Source organism: Pleurodeles waltl, chromosome 2_1, assembly GCF_031143425.1.
Source record: "Pleurodeles waltl isolate 20211129_DDA chromosome 2_1, aPleWal1.hap1.20221129, whole genome shotgun sequence".
NCBI classification, from domain to species: domain Eukaryota; kingdom Metazoa; phylum Chordata; class Amphibia; order Caudata; family Salamandridae; genus Pleurodeles; species Pleurodeles waltl.
The window spans coordinates 452,174,093-452,180,092 of record NC_090438.1 but is presented as its reverse complement, the minus strand read 5'-3'; positions in this window follow the sequence as shown (position 1 = coordinate 452,180,092).

The following is a 6,000-nucleotide window of genomic DNA, read 5'->3' as shown; positions in this document are numbered from 1 at the left end:
TACATCATGCAATTCAACATCCTGACGGGCATATTTCTGCAGCAGATTTTTGTTGGGGCTGATTGCCATCGCTGTAGTCCACTCAATTTTATGTGTTCACACTCATGTATAGAGAGACCAAATGTGGATGTTATTCTTGTTTGTAGGACCAGCCTAGGTGGGTGGTAACATATCAGACATGGCTGACACAGACATATGCATGGGTCCATGGCTATCCCCAGATGTTTGCCTGCATTACATGGACACGGGCATTTGAGTGTACAATATTGTCCAGGGCAGTTGACATGATGCCATCCACACAGTATGCACTCACGCATCCCATGAGTGACATCATGTCACAACTGCCATTTCCCAGTTCATGGTTGCATGTCACTGTGGGGGAAAATTGTATACATGTGTGACGGCATTGTGCCCAATTTTGGCACACAACACATGTATCCTGAAGATTTGTGAGTGGTCCTCTGCAGTCCCGATACACAACGTCCTGCACTGTACAATGTCTCTAGGAAGTGAAACTAGTACACAATACTTGGGGCCTCTGGGACTTTCTAGTTCCTTCTTACTAGACTTGCACACAAGTTGCTTAATGAGTAAACATTCACATTTGCATCAGGGTTTATAGGAGCTCTTATTAGCTTTCAGGGTGGTATTTGTGGGTGTGGAGCAAGTTCCAGCCAAGCCTGCTGCCTCAGAGACAGGGTGAGTGATGTATGTGTGTAGTATTACACATCACAAATGTGAGATGTAAGTTATTTTGCATAGCATTTTACATTTGTACAGTTACTTGTTACCTGCCCATGGCCTACGGTTTGTCAGCTTACAGCCAGTCCCTTATGTATGATCCATAACATGGGTGGTGGCCCATGTGTGTTGCATGTGAACACTCATCAGTGTACATGGTACACCTTTCTTGCACACAGTGATGTTGGGCAGATTTCCTGCCTGCCATGCAGGCCTGTGTGCCTGTACATCATGCAACATGTGCAAAACTGGCTTGGGATATAGTCACATGTATGTCAGTGTGCTTTCCATTGCATATGTAAACTGAAGCATGGTGCATGCATAAGGAACAGCCCTCATCCTGTAGTCCCTATCTGTGCAGACAGACAGTAATCTGTGTATTGTGTCCCCCATATCTATTTTTATTGTGTCTGTTAGGTATTTTCTGTTTGTTTAAGTAGGTAATTTCCATATTGTTCATCCTGGAATTGTTGGTTGACGATGGACTGCTGACATATGAAGGCATCATGTACACTATGAGGGTATTTAGCCACCACGTTTAGGATCAACCCACGATGGTCAACAATGACCTCTACATTGATGGGGTGGATATGTTTCCTGTTACAGTATATATGGGCAGTAGCAGCAGGAGGAATGAATTCCACATGTGTGCAGTCCATGGCACCCAGCACATGAATAAAGCCAGTGATGGTGTAGAAACCTTGTTTCATTTCCTGCTCTAGTTTCTGAGTGTTAGGGAAGAGGATGCAGCAGGGTGAGAGCCGGATGATGGCATCCAGGACAGAGTGGGGGAATGCTGAGAAGGATGGCTGCGAAAATCCTGCCACTCGTGGTACAGTGGTCTGGAAGGACCTCGAAGCCAACCTGTATAGCATTGACAGTAGCTTGGTCTGTGGTGAAATATTGGTGACCCTATTGACAGTTGCCTGCAGCCTGGGTGCAAAAAGGTGAAGCAGCTGGACAGTGGTCTCCCTACGCAGATGGTAATTGGTGATTACTTATTTCTTCCTCTGTCCAGTCAGTGAGGTACGCTGCCAATATATGTGCTCCCTTCTCCTACACTGCCTCTGTGGTGCAGATGGTGGAGATTGTGGTGGTGATGGTGGAGGTGGTGGTGATAGTGGTGGTTGCAGAGGTCTTATTGGTGCTCCAAGCTGAAATAGGAATAGATCCATGCTGTCTTACAGCTTGCCAGAGTGTTTGGGGCTTGTTCTCCTTATGTTCCTGTGCCAATGCACGTTTTTAACACCTGGTCTGACTATGTGTTCATTTTTTGATGCATTGCAGACTTTGCATGACTTTTCTAAAAGGTGCTTCATTTTTAGGAGAGTTTGTAAATACAGCTGTGGCAGTCCTGCATCATTTTTGAAGGGGGGACGCCTACCTTGAATTTCATTGCCAGTACCTTGCACAGCCAGATCCAACGCTGACAAAAAATGACGCAGTTGTGGTAAAAGTGACAATAGAGGCCTCTAGCATCAAATCGTGGATATGAAGTTCTTTTTCCACCACTGCTGCATCAAAAAAAATTACGCAGTGGCGGCGCAATTCCCTTGTAAATTAGGCCCTAAGTGTATATCACAACAATAGACTGTATGAAGTAGAAATAGGTTAGTTCATCAAATGCCTCAGCCTCCCTCTTCGAAAGATGTTTCCGACATTACTAATGCATCATGAGATTCTCTCCTGAACATTCTATGCTAAAGCTTATTGTTGCATTACTATAGTGTTACAAACTCTGCTTCTATAAGGCGTTTCTTATACCTTTTTGAGAGTCACCATGATATGTATCAAGTGTCCGAGCTCTTTATTAACCCCTTGGGTGCCCAGGGCATAACGGATATGTCCTCGGCTGCACCGCCAGGGTGCCAGGGATGTATAGTTACATCCTTCACCAGTCCCACGAGGGGAGCGCTGATGCTCCCCCCTTGGGCCTTCCATCCCCCTTCCCTGGGCAGGGATGAAGGGGAATCTCTTCCCCTTCCACTCCTAACCCTCCTGATCCCCCCAGTGACATCTGGTGACATCAGTGCGCAATAGCGGGCTTACCTCATCAGCGGTCACCCCATCGCACCAGAAGCTCAACTTCCATCACAATCGGAAGAGAAATGCTTGCATTTCTCTTCCGATCAGGGTGTTGGGGAGATCAGAGAGACATGAAAGGAAAGGCTTTTCCTTTCCTTTCATGTCTTTCTGAGCATTCCTGCATAGTGATCAGGCTGCAGGAATGCCCACTACACATCAGGGACTTTGTTTCCATTATATGAACAAAGAAGGGGGGCGGCCCTTTGAGCAAGGGCCACTCCCCAAGGGGGCTATTTTTTTCTTAGGTCTGTTCTGCCCACACCAGGGGAAGATCAGCTTATTTTAATTAGACTGATCTGTCCCCAGGGAGGGTAGAAGCTGCTAGCCACCAGGGATACATTTTTTACTAATTTCTTACAGGTGGCCATTTCTGCCCTCCTTGGGAGCAGATCAAACTATTTTTATTAGGCCAATCTGCCCCGAAGGGGGGCAGAAACCACTAGTCACCAGGGATATTTTTTATTACAATTTCATGAACGGGGAACGACCCCTTAGGCAAGGTCACACTCCTGGGGGGAAAATGTACTTTAGGCTTTTTCTGCCCCTCTTGGGGGCAGATTGGCCTATTTTAATTAGGCTCCAGGGATTTTTTTTTTTTTTTTTTTACAGATGGGGAGCAACCCCTTAGGCAAGGGTCGCTCCCCTGGGGGCAAATTTATTTTAGTGTATTTCTGCCCCCTTTTGGGGCAGATCCGCCTATTTCTATTTGGCTGATCTACTCCCAAGAGGAGGCAGGAACCACTCAGGTACCAGGGATTGGTATGCGTTTTGTTTGGGGGGCAGCCTCTTGTGCAAAGATTGCTCCCCATTGGGGCTCATTACTGTTGGCCATTTGGGGCAGAACGGCATATTTTTGTAAGTCCCACCAGACACCAGGATTTTATTTTTCTTCAAAAAAAGAGAGGGGGTGTTTGGCTATACTCGCACCCCAAATAAATGGGGAAAAAGATGTTCTTCCCACCGGTTGGCAGATTGGGCAATTACTCCTGATTTACTCCCCGGTGGGGGGAAGAAAGCCTACTGGATGCCAGGGAATTAAAAAAAATAAAAAATAGTTAGGTGGTGGCTACCAACAGGTATGGGCATGGTTATGCCCCCACCCCAACTGAAGGGGGTAACAGTCTTTCAGCTTTCCCCTGCACACTAAAAGAGGACATTTGAATATTTTGGGTTTTGGATTTACAATAGAGCCATGAGATCTAACTCAAATTCATCCCACTTGGAATGGTAAGGACTGCACTTTTTGGACTTTGGGAAGCTGCCCCGTGTAGAAAGATATACGAGACCTAGACACATCTGAAAATGAAACATTTGGGTGAATCCAAGGTGGTGTGCTTCACATGCACCTGCACCATTTTCTTACCCACACTTCCCTGCAAACCTCCAACCTTGCTTGAAGTCAAACATTTTCCCACATTTTTGTGATAGAACCTTTCCGAATCTGCAGGAATCCACAAAATTCCTACCACCAAGCATTGTTGCATCTATACAGATAAAAATTCTGCCCCACTTGTCAGCTTAAAAACATTTGTGTTCCTACTGTCCTCTTGTACCAGCTTTGGTTCCCCCTCAATTTTGACATGTTTTTGGCTCTTCCCTGTCACAGACACTTGGCCCACCTACACAAGCGAGGTACCAATTTTATCTGGAGATTGAAGGAAACATAGGGTGGTAGGAAATGTGTGCCGATGCGGTGATCCACACAGAAATGTGGGGAAATGTCATTCTTTTTAGCTAAATTTGAGGTTTGCTGAGGATTCTGTGTAAGAAAACACTGGGGAATCCACAACTCCCTGGACTCCCTCAGGTGGTTAGTTTTCAGAAATGTCTGCGTTTTATAGGTTTCCGTAGATGGCTAAGGACAAAAAAATGTAGGACAAAAAACACAGGTGCCTTCCCCTGCAAAAACAGGTAGTTTTGTAATTGATCATTTTGATGCGTCCACGTAGTGTTTTGGGGCATTTCCTGTTGTGGGTACTGGGCCTACCCGCACAAGTGAGGTACCATTTTTATCGAGAGATGTGGGGGAATGCTGGGTATAAGGAAGTTTGTGGCTCCCCTCATATTCCAGAATTTTGCAGCACCGAAATGGGAGGAAAAATATTTTTTGGTCAAATTTTGAGGTTTGCTAAGGATTCTGGGTGACAGAACCTGGTAAGAGAGCCACAGGGTTACCCATCCTGGGTTTCCTAGGTGTTTAGTTTTCAGAAATGTCCATGTTTGCTAGGTTTTCCTAGGTGCTGGATGAGCTAGAGGCCAAAATCCACAGCTAGGAACTTTGCAATAAACAGGTCAGCCGTCAATTTAAAAATGTGATGTGCCTATATTGCGTTTCCCACACAAGTGAGGTACCATTTTTATTGGGAGAACTGTGGGACAACAGAATAGAAGTATTATTGTCCCTTGTCTTTCTCTACATTGTTTCCTTCCAAATGTAAGACAGTTTGTAAAAAATACAAATCTATTTGAGAAATGCTCTGTAATTCACTTGCTAATATGGGGACCCTGGAATTCAGAGATGTGCAAATAACCACTGCTTCTCAACACCTTATTTTGTGCCCTTTTCAGAAATACAAAGATTTCCTTGATACCTATTTTTCACTCTCTACATTTCATCAAACGAATTGCTGTATACCTGGTATACAATGAAAACCCATTGCAAGATGCAGCTCATTTATTGCCTCTGGGTACCTAGGGTTCTTGATGAACCTACAAGCCCTATATATCCCCACAACCAGAAGAGTCCAGCAGATTTAATGGTTTATTGCTTTCAAAAATCTGCCATAGGTGGAAAAGTTATAGAAGAAAACATGGACAGAAATGGCTCTTTTTCACCTCAATTTCAATATTTGTTTATTTTAGCTGTTCTGTAGAAAAACCTTGAAAGATCTACACAAATGGCCCCTTGCTGAATTCAAAATGTCTACTTTTCAGAAATGTTTAGTTGTCCGGGATCCAGCATTGGTTTCATACCCATTTCTGTCAATAACTGGAAGGAGGCTGAACGCACAAAAAAAAGTAAAAATGTGGTGTGTCCCAGTAAAATGCTAAAATTGTGTTGAAAAAGTGGTTTTCTGATTCAATTCTGCTTGTTCCCGAAAGCTGGGAAGATGGTGATTTTAGCACCACAAAACCTTTGTTGATGCAATTTTCAGGAAAAAAAACACATTCTTT